This window comes from Lycium ferocissimum, chromosome 11 (assembly GCF_029784015.1).
Source record: "Lycium ferocissimum isolate CSIRO_LF1 chromosome 11, AGI_CSIRO_Lferr_CH_V1, whole genome shotgun sequence".
Classification (NCBI taxonomy): Eukaryota; Viridiplantae; Streptophyta; class Magnoliopsida; order Solanales; family Solanaceae; genus Lycium; species Lycium ferocissimum.
This window is the reverse complement of record NC_081352.1, coordinates 6,932,353-6,952,379: the sequence shown is the minus strand read 5'-3', so window position 1 is coordinate 6,952,379 and position 20,027 is coordinate 6,932,353. Positions and strand designations below refer to the sequence as shown.

The 20,027-nt window shown below is 32.5% G+C and overlaps 1 pseudogene; it reads right to left on the bottom strand.

Moving 5' to 3' along the window:
• Positions 1 to 49: 49 nt before the first annotated feature.
• On the bottom strand, positions 50 to 18,604 carry LOC132037712 (aquaporin NIP2-1-like; annotated as a pseudogene).
• Between the last annotated feature and the right edge of the window lie 1,423 nt (positions 18,605 to 20,027).

Sequence of the window (20,027 nt, the reverse complement as noted above, 5' to 3'; positions counted from 1 at the left end):
TCCTCCCCTTTTGGAGTTGATTTAGTCTCAAGATCCATTCTTTACATACTGTACATTAAAACTGCAGATAATACATAAATTACAACAACAAAAAAAAAAAGGATAAAAAAAAAGGGTGAAATTGGATTACAAGAACTTCAATAAAGCAGAAGAAAGTGAATGATGATTGGTAGCTAACATGCCAACCAAAGTATTAGAAGTCATTTGGAGGGACTTTGTTTACACCTTGTTCTTCGTCATTATTGCTCTTCATTCTTCTAAGTTTAAATGATAATGACTGTCCTGGTGCTATTGCTTGTAATGGTTTATCAGTGACCCTAATGAAATTATAGGACCATGCCCCAAGTAATGTTCCACAAACTGGTCCAATGATATACACCCATATTGCTCTGTATTCATTGCTAGCCATTCTTCCTCCCGGTCTACAACAAATTAAACTAACATCATAGTTCAATTGATCCTCCTGATAATGGCCTACAACAAATTAAATCTAACATTATATTTATTGTTAATTAATTTAAAGAAAACAAGGTACACTAGGACATATTAACTTGCCTTTTATGCAGTTTGATACTCATTTCCTTTTCCCCTTGCAAATGAAAAAAGTAATTTATTCACTTCTCCCATTTTACGTGCGCTTGTTTAATCGACACATATAAGATATTTATTGTTAATCTAAATTTAAAAGCTAAACTAAAAGATCGGTTGTTATTAGGGTCTATTTCCTTAACGTGTCATAGTTAACTTTCCTTTTATGGGCTGTAGTTTGATACTCATTTCCTTTTCCCCTTGCAAATGTTGCTATGCAATCGAAAGTGATTTCTCATAAGCTCTTCTCCCATTTTACGTGCGCTTGTTTGATCTGACATGAAATTTAAGATTTTTTTTTTAAAATTATGGTCTAAAATAAATCTAGGCTTTTTTTTTTTATATATTATCTCTTAAAGGATAAAATAAAAATCTTGCTATGTAATCAAAAGTGATTTCTCATACTCCCTTAGTCCCATTTTACATGGGCTTATTTGATCAAACATGAAATTTAAGATTATTGTTTTTCGAAATTATGGTCTAAAATAAATCATTGGCACTTTTGTTTCTTATATATATTCTCATAAAAGATAAGATAAAAATTTTAAAGTTAAATTTGTTTCTAAATATTAATTTCTATAGTAAATATTAATTGCTAATATTCGCAAAAATGTTTAATTTATAACCTATTAATACAAGTTAAATTACATTATAAAGGATATGCAATGTGTCATATATTTATTTTTCAAAATTATGTATCATTTGTTTGGTGCACGTATTTTTATTTCCAGGACTTGAGACAAGAATGTATATACCCACTTACCCTGCCAAGATAGAAGTAATGCATACGGCCGAACCAACTGCGATGCCTGCCAGCTCACCTATCTATTAAACACACAGGTTCAACAAAAAGAATATTTTCATCAGAAATCATGATTCAACTAACTTTCTTTAATTAAAAAGAGAGAAAGAGAAAATATTCAAATGTGTTTAGCGAGAACGAAATCAATTTCTATGAAATATATTTTTCTGAAAAATGTTTTTAGTAATTGATTGGTTAGTGTAGGATATATATTTCTCAAAAAATTATATTTTAAAGATTCACTTAAAAATTATTTTGATAAAACTTTTGGATACTATAAACTATAGTACTCCCTCCGATCTATATATAATACTAGTTGCATGAGGCCCGGGCTTATTCATGATACAAAAATATTAAAATTTAATTTAGAAAATATGACTTATGTCACATCTTTGTATTGCATAATTAAGTTAATCTAGTGAAGTGTTAATCATGTTTTGTTGGTAAGTCTTCATAATTATTTCTTAATCATATAATTGAATAAATTTCATTTATGATCGAGGAAGGAAGTTTTGGAAGGAGAATTAGAGAATACAAAGAAACACAAGATTCAATATTCATAAGAAGCACAACTTTGGAGGTTTAAAACGAATAAAGGGTGTGTTCGATATGGAGGAAACCATCTTTTGAAAAATATTTTTCAATTTTCTTATGTTTGGTTGGTCAAGTTAAACATTTTCTTTAGAAAAATAAATTCCTTAAAATAAGAAAAATGATTCTCTAGTGAAAGTAAGAAATTCAAGTTCCACAAGTGGCATTCCACATTCATTATCTCCTTCCAGCCCTCCGATACACCTCATCTTCATCCCCACCCACAGCTCCCATCCCCACCACTCACCACCCCACCACTCTCACACTCACCTTCCATAGTACTTGTCTAAATTATATACAAATGATTTTAGAATAATATTTTTTTCTTACGTATCAAATAAAATAAAATAGCTAAAAACATACTTATTTTCCTCGAAAATATTTTTAAAATAATAATTATTTGTGAAAAATATTTTTCTTCATACCGAACAAGCCCAAAGAGAGAAATATGACATACTAATTAGTAAGATCTAATAACATATGATTGTGAATGAAACTCTGATTCCAAAGTTGCATAATTTTATCAAAATGTATAATAACAAATAATGTACTCCCTTGGTTTTATTTACTTCGCCCTTGTTGACATGACACTTCCCTTAAGAAGCTATTTATTGGGGTTTATTTTATTAAATTATCCTTATTAATTATGCTTTGAAAATAGAAGTTCAATTACTATTACTCTACATAGTTACTTATGATAAGGGTAATATTCAAACAAAACAATGAATTTGTCTTGATTTGCTAAAATGGACAAGTAAAAAGGAAAATCTACTTTTTATATAAGAGCCAAGTAAAATTAAACAGATGGAGTAAAAGGTACATTCTCAATTCCTTTTTTACCTGTCTCTTGTTGACTTTGCACTTCCCTTAACAAATTATTTATTAGGAGTAAAATATACTAAATTACCCTTATTTATTATGCTTTGAAAATTTAAGTTTGACTACTAATACTTTATGTAGTTACTTAATGATAAGAGTAATATAAGAAGAAATTAATAAATCTTTCGTGATTTACTAAAATAAATAAGTAAAAAAGAAAAATTCATTTTTAGTATAAGAAAAATGTAAAAAGAAATGGAAAGAGTAATCTAATAAGGGATCGACAAGAAAATCCACGAAAAATTACAATATATAGTGTCAATATAGTCAAATAATAAAGGCCCATGACTACTAATACTTTATGTAGTTACTTAATTATAAAAGTACTATAGAAAGAAATTAATAGATCTTTCGTGATTTACTAAAATAAATAAGTAAAAAAAAATCATTTTTAGTATAAGAAATAAGTAAAAAAAAAACAAAAAAACGGAAAGAGTAATCGAATACTCCCTCCGGATCAAAAAAAAGTATCCACTTAGCCTTTTTTTTTTGGTCAAAAATAGTGTCCACTTATTAAGTCAAGAAACAATTAACCTTTTCTTTCCAGATTTGCCCCTATTAAGTGTTATGTGATCAAATTTCAATGCCGATTTAACGAAGGATAGTTTAGTCAATTTACACATTTTTTTTCTTGGAGTGAGTAGTTTTTTAAAGGATGTGCAAATAGCTAAGTGGACTCTTTTTTTGATCCGGAGGAGGGAGTAAGGGATAAGAAGAAATCCACAAAAAAAATGCTATATATAGTGTCAATATACTCAAATAACAAAGGCCTAGTGGAATAGTCATAGGAAAATTAATGAGGTAAAAAATGTAGGGAAAAAGTCATAGCCACGTGTCACAATCTCATTGGATCATAGAGTATGTGAGGACTACAAATTTTCATTATTCCCTCTTATATATAGTTATAATAGCTAGTTGCTGAAGGCCCGTACTAAGCCCGGGCCCAAACTCAAAATATAAAAATATAACGTAATTTTTATCAAATAAGTATAATTTGTCTCACATATTTCTATAACATAATTTATTTATTTATTTTATTTTTAACCCAAATAAAATCTGGTCCGGTACCCACAATAGAGCCAGACTATATCCAGATTCGCATCGCGTAGGGCCCCACTTGGAAGGAAGCGCTTCCTACCAATGACTTTTTCATACCCAAGGCTCGAACCCGAGATCTTTAGTTAAGGTAGGAGCAGCCCCATCCGTTACATCACATCCTTTAGTGGTTATTACATATATAATTAATTTAGTGTATTTGCATGTTAACAATATCTTATTGATAAGTTTTCATATTTATTAAATTTTATTCGTAATATAATTGAATAATTGTTTTTTTTTTTAAATATTTATGAGGAAGTAAGTTTGGTAGGAAATTTAGCAAATACCAAAAGGACGTAAGTGATTCGATATTCTATAAACTAACATGATAAAATATGATAATTACAACTCGGGGAAGATCATAAATTAGAAAAATATTTTCGTATTTTTATGAATTTGTGAGCATGTGATTTTTATTTATAGATAGAAATAGATTTCTTTTGATTTCACTCATTATTTTATGTGTCAAATGTGATCTTTAACCTTAGTTTTAGATGAAATTCAATAAATAACCTAAATTCGTAAAAAAGAACTGGAGGAATATCTCAATAAGTGGAAAGAAGAGATTCTTAAAAAAGTTGTGCACCAAACCAATTATAAAAATCCATGTGGAGTGGTGTTAAAAAAAAAAAGGAAGGAGAGCAAAAATTAAAAATGAAAACATGCAAGGAAAAGTCAATTGGAGAAGTCACATGTAAGCATCTTATTAGAGTTGTGAGGATCACAAAGTATGTTTGATTGATTACAACTATTTAGATATTTTATAATAATTAGAGGTAATATGGTTAAATTGTCATTATATTTATTGCTCCTTAAGGGGTGTGTCTATTCAAACATGGACAAGTAAAAATGGACGGAGGGAATATCAACGTAACATGGTTTTTTGGTTATATAAAAATTCACTTATCTAAATATTGATTATATATAACAACAGTATATGAAACTAAATATAAAAATTAAAACAACCATATAATATGGACCAGAGGAATAACTCAATAAGTAGCAAGAAGAGATTCTTAAAAAAGGGTTGCAACAAACCAATTATAAAAATTCATGTGGAGTAGCATTAAAAAATTGAAGGAGAGCAAAAAATGAAAAATAAAGATATACAAGGAAAAGTCAATTGAAAAAGCCACATGTAACCATCTTATTGGAGTTGTGAGAATGTGAGGACTACAAAACCTCATTATCCTCACTTATATATAGTTATAATGTGTCCTTTGGGCTTTTTCTTTTGGTCCAAAATAGATGTTCATTTACATAATCAAGAACGTAATAATTATTTTCTTTCAAATTTACCCTATTTAGATGAGTGAGCTTTATGTAATCAAGAAACTTATATTATATTAAATAGGTACTATCTCTGTCCCAATTTAAGTGTCTTAGTTTGACTAGGCACGAGATTAAAAATAAAGAGAGATTTATGAATCTTGTGATCCTAAATGAAAGACGTGTATACTGTACTAAAATATCCTTTGAATCTTGTGGTTATAAATTTTCCATGTGGGATGTTGAAAATGTCAATGGAGGGAGTAACATTTTACGAAGAATAAATTAGTTAAAATACCTAATATTTTGGTAAGAGGTTTGTGAATTAAAGGCTAAAAAGACATTTATTATGGCCCGGAGGGAGTAGTGTCTAAGAAGTTAAAGTTAATACAATCCAATAAGAAAATGACTTCGACATATAATATATATATATATATATATATATAAAGTGAAGGAGATTTTTTCTCCCTTTTAATAAAAAATGTTTTTCGAAAACCAGACACTTAAAAATGATTAATATTATCATGAAAAATACTTTCTAGGAAAATAAATTACGTTATAACAAACACAAAGAACGTGATTTTTGGGATCCTTACAGCTTTGGTATCAGTGGCAACTGCAGAGGTGATGAACATCATCAGAAGGTGACTACAATTTCCATGATTAAAGCTTGAATGTCTGAGCCTCAGGGAGTTGTAGTTCCCACATGTTTTATTGGATGAAGCAATATTCGCAGTGTGAATGCAGCTGAGGTTGCTCCTGTAATTTGTGTTGCTGCATATAATGGTACCTTCACAAAATAACCAAATTAGATCTTTCAGCCTTTTCTAACGAGAAAATTTTTGGGAAAAATACAGTTCAATGGCTTTGGGACTTTGGGTGATCTAGTTTACAAAATATGACCAAATATATAGGGTTTGTACATTATACATGTGGTACATATATTATACATATAATATACATAAAAATATACATATCTATACATATAATATACATAGTCAGTGTATAGATTTTGTATTATATTGATAAATAAGTTTGGCCGAACTCTACATATTGCTAAGTTTCCCGTGTAGACCCATACTTGATATTTTCCTTTGATCAATGAATACAATACATTTGTCTTGCTTAATCATGATTAAGCTATATGTGTAGTCAATTTAATTTATAATTCCTTAGGTGAAATTGTTTGTTTTGGTGTAACACCAAAGTAAGTATTTTTCTTTTGAAATTTGCACTAATCTTACTGTTCTTTTTTGAGTATTATTTAGAGTTTAACTTCTATGCATTCACGCTGAAAAATAATTGCTATATATTATAAGGTCACCTAAATCATAACAATATGTAAAGATAACTATCCATGTAAAGTAAAAATAAGACAAGTAATCAATTGCCTAGTAGAAGAAGTTAAAATAAACTGATACTGAAAACAACATTTACAACGTCAGTGTAAATATGTTAAACCATTTTTTAAAACTTATTTTTTCGCGTTAACCGGATTATATCAACATATTAATAACACGAACAATTTTACCTTTTCATAATTTGTTGGTAATGAGAATGTTGTAGGACTATGCTAAGAAAGAAAACTAAAGAGAATTGAAACGTAAATTTCAGAGAATTGCCACATGAGTACATTAATGCTATGAATGGTTATACAATTGTTTGCTCAAGATGGATTGGCTTTCGAGTTTATTATAAGTTAGATGAAAGAAGCAAATGAAATCAATTCATGGGTCCTTTCTTGATCCAATATCAGCCTTTGGAGCGCTAAACCAGAGATGATAGAGAGTTAATCAGGAACATGTATAGTGGACTTGTGAATGCGACCCCTATGGTGATGGTGGTAGAGAATTATTTATATTTGGCCACATGGCATGTCATTATAATTTATATCCCCATCCCTTAATAAGTAGTGGTAAAACTTTTGGTGGGAAATTATGTTGTTTGGTTTCCAAAAGCAATGAAAAAGAGGCCTTCGAATATTTTCGATGTGACCGCTAAAAGGAAAAAGGCCACAATTTATTTTTATGGAAGGGAGAAATGGATAAAAAGATTACAACATGACCAGCACAGATTTTGAATAAGTGTTACTTTAATTTCCACGTTCTAATTTATGCGACATTTTTTGCTTTTTGAAATTTAGACTTTTCAATGTTGACCGTAGATTTGGACATCATATAACTTTAAAATAAAATTTACATATATGAAAACTACATAAAAGCAATATAAGTTACAATAATCTATAATTCAAAGTACTTAAAAGACATTAAAAAAAAATTACAATTAAAAAGTAATTTGCTTAAGTCTCAAAATTCGAATAATGTCGTATAAATTGGGACAGAGAGTGTATATGTTTACATTAACCTAGGATGCCTGTGCCATGATTTATGTTTATCACTTTGCATAATATAAGGTAGCTTAGGTTTTTAAATGTCTAATAATTGAACAACCGTTGACCAATGACGGTTATATATCAGTCTTTTTTTTTCCTTTTTGTCCCGACTATTTTAATCTTTTGATTACCTTATCACAAAATAGACTTACTAGGAAAGAGGAACCAGTTTGGCACATTTACAGTTTTGTTTTTGTCCGTTTCAAATTACGCCGTGGTGCTACTTCCAAAGAAAATACACGATCAAAGAACATATGGAGTATACAATTCATGAAAGTGTTGTGTGATAAGTTGTTATCCATTTGATGCGTAAAATATAGGTGGAATAGGCCACAGGAAAGTGTGAAGCACTGCAACGTTACTTAATTATTTTGCAACATTACACACTAGGGATGGCAATGGGGCGGCCAGACCAGGGCAGGGCAAAAGCATACCAGGGCAGGGCAAAAGCATAATGTGGCTGGGCAGGGCGGAGCGGGTGAACTACAATTAAAATTCTAAATGGGACAGGAAGGGGCGGGTCAAATTCAGGTTGAAATTTTGAATGACAATATTTTCCTTGTGTTCTATTCACAAGCAAGACGAATTTTTGAATCATCATTGAAACCCATTTATACCGTGTTTACTTAAAAAAAATAGTTAGTCCGGTGCACTAAGCTCACGCTATGCGCGGGGTCCAAAGAAGGGTCGGACCACAAGGATCAACCAGCATATATGCTTTGGCTAGTCAGATTTCTACAAAAGAGGCCATATTATCGATTTTCTCCCGTGACCCCTGCATTTATACAGTGTTTACTATTTTTTATTAATTTTGGTTATTCTCCGCAGTATTAATTTTTTTATATTACTGTAAACCCTTACATTTAACAAGTTCTTCAAAGCTAAACAATATACATAGAAGTCAAAATTGTGTCTGAGTTTTATCTTTAATATTGTCTCTTTCATGTCCTCTATCCAATGGCAAGTTGCTAGTATATAAAAACATCACAAGAAAAATATCTCTTGAATCAAATGTATAATATTTGGTTGAAAATGAATTGAAGATAAGGACGCCAACTCCAAGTGGACGAATAAAAGCAAAAAATACCGTATTACTTTATTGGTAAATGTTTGGTTGCCCATATTTATGCTAAAATAGTAGGAGTAAGTACATTTTGTTGCGAAAGCTACAAATTAAAAGTTAGTAACCCCAGAAAAATGCGTCCTTTGTTTTCTTCTGGTCATTAGTACCACTTGTTAATAATTACAAATTTTATATATTAAGTTATGAAAAGCATAAATAGAATGTTAATTAAGTTTCTTCATTAAGATTCAATTGTTTATTGTTCTTTTCTTTCTTGATTACCATCAATGATTTCTGAAACTTCATTACGATTCACATCACTATTCCTTTTCATTGTTGTTAGCGCGGAAACGATAAAAACACAATAATTAACGTGGTACGGATCGATGTGATCCTAGTCCACGAAGAACAATGTTCTCGACATTTTTATTAATATCAAGGGAGAAAGTAAGATTAAGATTGAATACTTCTTGGCTCTATGTTATGTTCTACTTAATAAATCCTAGCTAGCAGATGCATGTATTTATACTACTAGGTCTAATTCTTTCCTAGAAAGGATCTAAATCCCAATAACACTCGAAAACCAACAAAGAAAAAAAAATTCCTTTTATTTCTTTCCGCTTTTGAGTAGGAATTGGCTTGAATATCTTCTCAACTTCACAATCTCTACCTTGAGATGAATTTGGAGCTTCCATATGAACGTCATTCAGTCCAATGTCTCTAAGCCTACGTGAGCTAACTCCGTGTAGGAAACAAGAGATACTAACTGAAACCTTGGTACATACTAGTAACTCTATCTTGCCCTGCCGTTCTCCATCCTAACGCATCAGTTGATGCGAACTCCTGCCAAATTCATACAATGACTGAACTTGACAAGAAGAACCACCTTGGTCAACATATCCGCTGCGTTGTCCTTTGTGTCAACCTTCAAGACCTTAATTGTGCCTTGTTCAACAACATCACGAATAAAATGGAATCTGATATCAATGTGTTTAGTGCGATCATGAAATCACTGATTTTTTATCAAGTGAATAGCACTCTGGCTATCATATTTTAGAGTTGGTTCATGTTGAACCCTACTCAATTCTGACACAAAACCTTTTAACCATACAACCTCCTTTCATCGCTTCTCGAGTGCTATATATTCGGAGATCCGTCAACTGGACAAAGCAACTATAGACTGGAGAGTTGCATTCCAACTTATGGCACTACCTGCAAGAGTAAAGATATAGCCAGTTGTTGATCTCCTTCTATCAAGATCACCTATAAAATCAGAATCCGCATAACCAAGGGTCGAGAAGCCTTCATTTCTCATCCTACAAAAAGTTAGACCAACATTCGAAGAACCTTTAAGATATCTCAATATCTACTTAATTGCTTCCCAATGCGTCTTACCTAGATTCGACATAAATCGACTTACCACACTCTCAGGCCGAGTGCAAACCATAGCATACATAATGCTACCAATTGCACTAGAATAAGAAACTTTTGACCTGTACTCCACCTCTTTCTTTGATTGCGGTGCCATCAAAGAAGAAATTCTGAAATGTTGTGCTAATAGTAAAGTGATGGGTTTACATTTATCCATGCCAAACCTCTAAAGTACCTTCTCAATATACTTCTTCTGTGAAAGATGTACCTCACCGTTCTTCCTGTGAATCTCCATTCCAAGGATTTTCTTAGCTTCACCTAAATATTTCATGTCAAACTCCTTACTTCGCAGTTTCTTCACATCATTTATCTCTATCATACTATTAGCAGCAATAAGCATATCATCAATATATAACAGTAAATAAATATTTGAATAACCAGATACCGTCATGTGATACACACAGCTATCAAATGCACTTCTCAAGAAACCTTTAGTAATCAAGAACGCATCAAATCTCTTGTACCACTGCCGTGGTGACTGTTTCAAACCATACAAAGATTTCTTCAATTGACAAACCTGATTTTCTTTTCCTTCAAAAAGAAAACCTCGGGATGATTCATGAAGATCACCTCTTCAAGTTCACCATGTAAGAATGCAATCTTGACATCAAACTGATGAAGCTTCAAGTCATAATGGGCAACCAAAGCTAGTAACAAACTAATTGAGCTATGCTTCACGACTGGTGAGAAAATCTCATTGTAGTCGATTCCCTCCTTCTGACAAAAGCCCTTAGCAACCAATCTCGCTTTGTATCTAGCATCCTCTACACCCGGAATGCCATCCTTGACTCACCAAATCCTATGTCTGGTTCTTGTGTGGAGACTCCATCTCTTCGGTCATGGCTAAATGCCATTGATCAGCTTCACCACACATAGTAGCTTCTGTATAGCTTGAAGCTTCCAGATCCTCTATTTCCTCCTCGACAGTAGCTAATGCATAGGCCACAAGATTAGCTTGCGAAGGCTGATAATATTTTGGATTAGGATTCGGAGTTCGTTTGTCCCTTCCAGTAGCTACACTATATGGTTCACCTTCAGGTACTAATGTGTGAGCTTTTTCATTATCTGACTCCACCTGAGTCACTTGATCCTCCCGCTTGCGAGTTTCACATTTTCCTCCATCGTTTCGTTATAAGAACTTTCTGTCCTGTAAACTTAATAGAAATCTTTCCAGGAGCAAGCATAGAGGCCTCATCAAAAGTAACATCTCTACTGATTACAAACTTAGGAGGATCTAAACTCCATATTCAATATCCTTTTACCCCTTCAACATATCCCATAAGTAAACCTTTTCGAGCTCTATGTTCTAGTTTTTCATCACTTGCATGATAATATGCGGGGCATCCAAATATTCTTAAATACAAGTAATCAGACGGTTTACCTGACCATACCTCATTTGGAGTTCTTAAGTCAATCACCGACGCTGGAGAACGATTAACAACATAACAAGCAGTATTTACTGTTTTCGCCCAAAACTCCTTAGGCACCTTGGCATTAGAGAGCATACATCGTGCTTTCTCAAAAAGAGTGCGGTTCATCCTTTCAGCTACTCCATTCTATTGTGGTGGATGCCTAATAGTTCTATGTCTCAATACACGTGAATCTTGCAGAAATTGTCAAACTCTTCATTGCAATTGTTCGAAGACACTTAATCTTTCTGCCACACTGATTTTCAATTAATGTCTTCCAGTTTTTGAAATTCTCAAAGACATCACTTTTAGCCTTTAAGAAGTATACCCAAACCTTGCATGAAAAATCATCAATGAAAGTAAGAAGATACCTCTTTCCACCCTTGGATGGAACCTGAGATGGACCCCATAAATCTGAATGAATGTAGTTAAGTACCCCTTCGGTTTTGTGCTTGCCCATGCTAAAGCTGACCTGCTTCTGCTTTCTAAAGACACAATGCTCACAAAAATCAAGTGTACTAATCTTCTTAGCGTTGAAAAGGCTTCGGTTGCTCAAAATTTCCAGCCCTCTCTCGCTCATGTGACCTAATCTCATATGCCACATCTTAGCCTTGTCATTATCTAATAACTGTGAGGTTGCAACATTCGCAGTACCTAGGATGGTGCTGCCCATAAATACATAAAGACCGCCCTCCCGCCTTTTAACTTTATATGTACATGATTATCTCGGAATCCTTGGTCACCTTATGTATTCCACCTTCACCTGCATGTTTGTATCCGAGCTTATCAAGAGTACCAAGAGTGATCAGATTCTTTTTCATATCAGGAACATGTTGAACATTAGACAATGTTCTTATGATGCCGTCATGACACTGTATACGGGCTGAACCAATGCCTTATATTTCACATACCGCATTGTTACCCATAAGTGGCCCCACTGTCCGCCCGTAGCTAGTAAACCAATCTTTTCGAAGCACACGTGAAAGGTACAGCCGAATCTAAAATCCACTTATGTGTCCGAATGTCATATGTTTGGGGTACGTAGACGCTTGCACATAATATTCTCCTGATGTTCGAGCTACCGAACCGTACGCACCGGTCGTTGTTTTATCAATCTTCTTATTTGGGAAATCCCTCTTAAAGTGACCCTTTATGACAACCCCAACATTCAGCATCCTTCTTACTCACCTTTTTTCTAGACTTTGACCTAGCTACTGATTTGTCTCTCCCTCTTTGGCTCGAGAGACCTCTAACCGTCAAACCCTCACTATGGTCCTTTTTCTCACGATTGTTGATATGGTTTCTTAATTCATCAGAATTCAATGCATGTCTTACCATCTGTAACATGACCACCTCCTTACTGTACATCATTGAATTAACTACGTCTTTGTACGGCGGTGATAATGAAAACAGTAGAGTTCACGCTAGTTCTTCATCTCCCACTTTAATATCAGCATGAGTAAGATCCATAACTAATTTATTAAAAGCATCAAGATGATCCTATAAAGTTGTACCTGTCTTCATCTTGAAGGTGTGTAAATATATATTAACAACATTCTAGTTGTTACCGATTTCTTCTCCCTTTTGTAAAGATCTTCAAGTTTCTTCCACAAACTCACAAAAATGTTTCCTCGATCGACTTCACATAACACGCTGTCTGATAAGGATAATTGAATTGCACTAAACGCATCCATCTCAATCTTCTGCTTCTCGGTCTCTTTCGTATTTTCGGGATACGAGTCGCCCAAAGCATAGACTATGGGCAACGCCATGATCTTGATCTTCCAGATGTTGAAGTTATTACTTCGCCCATCAAAATTCACTACTTCAAACTTCATAGATGCCATAGTCTCCTCATCTCCTAGATCTCACGACCTGTAGGCTCTTGATACCAATTGTTAGCGCGGAAACGATAAAAACACAATAATTAACGTGGTACGGATCGATGTGATCCTAGTCCACGAAGAACAGCCGACATTTTTATTAATATCAAGGGAGCAAGTAAGTTACAAGATTGAATACTCTTAGGTTCTATGTTATGTTCTACTTAATAAATCCTAGCTAGCATATGCATGTATTTATACTACTAGGTCTAATTCTTTCCTAGAAAGGATCTAAATCCCAATAACACTCGAAAACCAACAAAGAAAAAAGTTTCCTTTTATTTCTTTCCGCTTTTGAGTAGGAATTGGCTTGAATATCTTCTCAACTTCACAATTTTTGATTTTGAATTACAGATGTTTTGGCATTTATCTATTCAATTTAGAAAAGGAACCTCTTCTCGAAAATACATGTAATCGATTATGTGAAAGGTTACATCCTTTCAAATAAATATGGTACTTTTATATATTTAATAGCCTTTCTTATAAGTAAAATATTTGAATTATTTAGAAGGGTATTTTGATAATTTTAAAGTTCAGGGTTCCTACTCCTATGGTAAAATATAAATAGATATATAATATGTAATAGACGGACCAACAACCAGAATGAATTTATGACATCATGGGAGATATAATTGTTGACTGAGAAATTGTAGAGCATAGTACACTTTTCCCACTAAAAGCCTTAACGGAATGAGAATGAGAAAGATCAAGAAAATTGGGGTCCTCCACATAGAAAGAGTTATGACTTTCAATAATTGACATGTGCCTATCAAAATCACCAGGTGCGTATCAGGTCATCACTCATCTGCTGGACAAACTATAGCCCAGTGTTGCTAGCTACTCCCAAATGTTTGTGGGTGGAATGGATATAACGGAATTAATTTGAATCTCCATTGTATACATAATATAAAATTAAATATGTGAAGGATTATTAAAATGTAACAAATATTAAGTTCCAGAGACATAATTACGGGTGCAATGAACTTATAAGGAGATGATATATATATATATCTTTCCCTGCTAATAAGAGAAGTGAAAAAGAGTAATGAATTGAACAAAGCCACTTTGGCCATATTAATGATTTCCTTCCCTTTTATTTTTTCCTTTCCTCTAGTATACTCTGTTATTTATTATTGTTTAATTTGTTTAGATTTCTACGGGTTACAGTTTTGAACATATCAAATATAAAAAGGTGCTAGTACTATTTTCTTGAAACAGATGGAATATTTATTTTCTGGTTTAGTTTTCAGAGGAATAGGCTGAGGACAGACTTAAAGGGCAGCCCTACGGAGTCCGTGAACAAATGTTATTTTTACAAAGAAAGAAGTCCAAAATAATTAAGGTCTTTTTTTATACCACAATGGGTATTTTGTTGGTTATCCAACGAAATACCCAAAGATTAATCGCTCATAAATAATAATTTCAACCAAAAAATTTTTTTTTTTTTTTTTATTTCGTGATGCTATTCACGAAATAGCATTAAATTTTTTTTTTTTTTATTTGGTTCATACAAAAAACGAAATTAAAAAAAAAAATTGTCCTATTTCGTTGGTAGTCCAACGAAATAGGACAATTTTTTTTATTTTTTTATTTCGTTTTTTGTATAAACGAAATAATTTTTTTTTAATTTCGTTTATACAAAAATGAAATAAGAAAATATAATAATTTTTTTTGCAAATCGTATTTCGTGATACTACTAACGAAATAACATTAAAATTTATATATTTTTTATCCTATTTCGTTGGTAGTCCAACGAAATAGGACAAAAATTTTAATTTTTTTAATTTCGTTTTTTGTATGAGCCAAATAAAAAAATAATTTTTTTTTAATGCTATTTCATTAGTAGTATCACGAAATACAGAAAAAAAAAATTATTATATTTTCCTATTTCATTTTTGTATAAACGAAACATATTTTCCGAAGTAAGTTTTGTTTGAAAAAACTTAGTGTTTTTTCCATACTTTGACCGACGATTAGTCGTGTGTCAAGACTCTAAAACGTCAACATTTTATATAGAACTCCGATATTTTTTTCTCGCGTACTATAATGTAGGCTCAATACATCAAGGATACGTAAACGTTCGGATCGTCGTTTTAGGGGTTGAAAATTCTAAAGGTAGCCGAAGTAAATTTTGTTTAAGGTTTAAGTGTTTTATTTTTTAAGGTTTTGATTTAAGCTTGTTATTTTTTAATCAAGACATAACTTTATTTTGAATATAAATCTAATTCTAATTCTAAAAAATATAAGGTGGAAAACTAGTTGTAAAGTGGTCAAACTTTAGATGGTCATAACTTTGCGCTCGGACGTCCGATTTACGCGTTATTTTTTTTGAATTTGCGTATTTTTTCGAGATCTATGCTGTCAAACAGCCGCAAGGCGGTTTGGCCGAGCCGATTTTAAAAAAAAACACCTTTTATCCCATTCGATTTCAATTTTCCCCCAAATTGGCGTGAAATTTTCAGTTTTATTTACTTATAAGATGATGATACGCAATAGATTTCAACGTAAAAATCCTGGGGTAATGTAGCTGTGAATGTCAATTTCACTTCTGCGGTTTCAATTTTTGAAAATAAAGTCAACTAATTTTCTCGACATATAAAGTTGACTAAAATAACCTTACGTTCAAACAAAACTTACTTCTATATACCTTTTCAACCCCTAAAATGACTATCCGAACGTCTATGTATCCTTGATGTATTGGGCCTACATTACTGTACGCAGAAAAAAATATCAGGTTCTATATAAAATATTGACGTTTCGGAGTCTTGACACCGACTAATCGTTGGTCAAAGTATGGAAAAAACACTAAGTTTTTTCAAACAAAAAAAAAAAAGTTTACCAATTTTTTTTTCAATGCTAGCTATAGCGCAGTATTTTACTGCGCTATGCAAAAAAAAAAAAAAATCTTTAGCGCAAAGTTGGGCAAAACGGCTCCGTCTCCGTGAATCGATTTAGCGCGACTTTTACCGCACTAAAGGTAGTTTTGTAACTCTTTTTTTTTTGTTGGGGTATTTTGGTTCATTTGGTTTTTATATGAGTCATTTTTGTTCCGACCCTTTTTTGTATGAGACAAATAAAAAAAAAAAATTTAATGCTATTTCGTTAGTAGTATCACGAAATACAAAAAAAAAAAAATATTATTATATTTTCCTATTTCATTTTTGTATAAAAGAAATAAAAAAAAATTTATGTCCAACGAAATAGGACAAAATTTTTTATTTTTTTAATTTCGTTTTTTGGATGAACCAAATTAAAAAAAAAAATTTAATGCTATTTCGTGAATAGCATCACGAAATACAAAAAAAAAAAAAAAAAAAAAAAAAAAAAAAAAAATTGGTTGAAATTATTCGCCATGAACAAGAATGCTGGGTATTTCGTTGGATAACCAACGAAATACCCATTGTGGTATATAAAAAAAAAAAAAAGAGCAGCCCATTTTGGACTCTTTGTCTTTTTAAAAATAATCCATTTTTTAGCTCCGGACAGTTTTGAACATATCGGTGCATGAGTCATCCTGCATTTACGTAGGTTCCGAGAAGGACCGCACCTTAAGAGGTGCGATGTAGATAGCATACCATAATGCTTGCATTAAAGGCTGCTTTCACGGCTCAAAACCGTGACTTTTAGATTACACGGAGACAACTTATTGTAATAGAAGGAAAATAATTGGAAAACATTAAGTAAGCAATTAGCTATAGGAAGGAATAATTAGAGCCGACCTGTCTCCAAGGAAAATGTCTAACGGCGGCAAAAGCAAAGGTAACAGCAGGATTCATATGTGCACCAGAGATATGTCCAACTGCATATATCATCACTGTCACTATTAGTCCACCTGCTACGGACGCTCCAAGTCTCGACACTTTGTGTTCATCGCTAGCACTAATTGCTGCTGCACCACGTGTCACAAACACTAATAGGAACGTTGCAATTATCTCTGCTATCACCTGCAAATATTGTTCATTTAGTTCTCATGATCAATAATCAGATTTTTCTGCTTTGGACGGATTATATTACTTTTTCCGTCCAAATTTTAGTGTCTTTATTTGACTGGACATAGAGTTTAAAAAATATAGAGAGACTTTTCAATCTTGTGATTCTAAATTAAAGGTGTGTGTAATGTACTAAAATGTCCTTTAAATTTTGTTGTTTTAAACTTGCCATGTATGTTATTTAAATTGTCAACTAACTAAGTATAGAAAGAAACACTTTTTTTTAACAGAGCAAAAACGAATGCGAGACGCTTAAATTGGGACGGACTAACACATCAAAAGAAGAGGCGTTGAGTTCTTTTTGTCCACCAAGCTATTAACTAAATGGAACTTGTGCCTATATGAATCTTAAAAGTTGGGTGATGACAAGACTTATCCAATATCAGAGACAATACCTCATATTCTCATCTAATGGGGGACACTAACATCATCTGCATGCCATATTGGACATTTGGCGAGCGCGTACGATATGACTTAAGACCCAACATCGAGTAAATCAAGAGTAAAGCAAGAATAATATAGATTGTTGAAGTTCTTCATGTCATGTTTAGAAGTAGGACCTTGAGTCTAACTTTTTTGGAGAGGCAAATTCACGAGGTAAGAGTTGCTCAACGTACACCATATAAAAAGACATCAACTCATACTCTCAGCTAGTACGAGGCCCTACCAAAACGAGAAAAAGAAAATACTATTTTAACGTAAAAACAGAGAGAGAAACAACTTCACATGCATGCCTGGAGATTAATGCGCTTATATATACACCGTCTTATCTAAAAGTTTAAATCAAAGATAACACACTTTATTCATTTAATTATATTCTCAATAATAAACAAGTCGAATACCTTTTTTAGGAAACCGGGTGGGTAATACTCTTGGAAAAACATCAATAGGTAGCAAAAGGACAAGCCGGACTTTGGATCTTGTTCGAACACCAATTCATTTGGTTTTATATTTTTGCTAGAGTTCCCTCGTTCACCCTCCATTGATGAACTAGAGAGACAAATAAAAGCTGGTTAATAAGAGGGAGAAAACAGAAAAATTAATCTGTTCTACTAGTGTTTAAAATGTTTCTATAGTAGGGAAGGAGACGGAATATGTAAAGTTGAGAGAGGGGTTTTAAGGCAATTAACTTTTGCTTTGAGCTTTAGCTCTATGAAATTTGTTTCTTCCCACATACATATATACAGAGAGAATATGCAACTCAATGCTTTTGGGTGGAAGTATCTATCCTTCATTCGGTCCCAGACACGTTACTCAACCATGTCTCTGTGTTTTTTATTTCTTTTTTGGTTTCATATTTTAATTTATTCTAGGTATGTATACTTCCTCCCTACCCAAAGGAGCATATTACTATATATATAGTAATCCAAAATGGCCAATCAGGGGTAAACTTATCCCTATACCTATGCTGCATAATGGAGCAGTAAAAATTAGTGGTGGTTTAGTGTTTGGTCATTACATATCTATTGTTCTAATAACATCGTACAAGTTATGCGCAAATTTACGTATTATTTGGTGTGTTGAAATAAGAATGCAGGTGAATTTTCAGAAATTACTAATTTTTTACAGACGTACATCAAAATTTGACTCGTCGGTAAGAGATTTACAATGGAAAATCCAAAGAGAACATTACCTACAAGTCAAATTCCGTCATAAATTAGTAATTCTCTGGTAGTATATATCATTTGCAATTGCATATTGGCTATTTAATTATCATGATATCTCATTTGCATATTCGATTCTTGGTCCAGCTCGATCTTAGTATATCTTTGGCAAACTGTAATTTTTACTTATTTAAAGTTCGTGTTAGATGGGTGTATGTTAACTGTTTCTACATTTATTTTTAAATACTCATGAGCAACTTCTAAAATTTTAAGGGATTTAATTAACCGATGCGCATTCGCAACCCGAACAATAGATACGTGTCTAGAAAGGGGTATACATATTAATATTAAAATGTGCTTATACTTGGTTCAAGTTTAACATTAAAATGTGCTTATACGATCTTATCTTATTAAGTTCATTTTGTATATATTTTAAAATACATAGGAAAAAGACAATAATTCCTTAACTTTGTGATTATGATTTTCACTTTTTGATGCTTAGAAATTGATTGATTGAGTGACATTTATGTTTATCATGAGAAATCTAGTTATTATTGGGTATTTAAAGAGAAAAACTAGGCGCCATTGTTGGGGTTTTTAAAAGCTTGAAAACTCATAAATGAGCGTAGTGATATTTAAGAGTTTTTGATAAATTGATGATTGGGTTCATTGGGGATGTCATTTTGAAGTTGTGATTAAAATTTGAAGCTATTCGATGATGATACATCATTTGACCATTTTTGGATGGAGTTTCATGGGTTGAAGTTTGTAGGAGACAAAACTCAGTTTTTGTATAAATTTGTATAGTATTGCATAAAGTGTTAAAGTGTGTATAAACACCGCTTATATACTTTTATATAAAGTTAATACATTGTTTGTATGCAGCGAATGCAGAATATTGTATAACAAATGTGTCACGACCCAACTAGGGGCCATGACGGGTACCCGGAGCTGACTACCGAGCACCACTTATCATGCTAACTATCATACTCAACCTGGGCATATATCGTTTTCAACATAAACTTATCA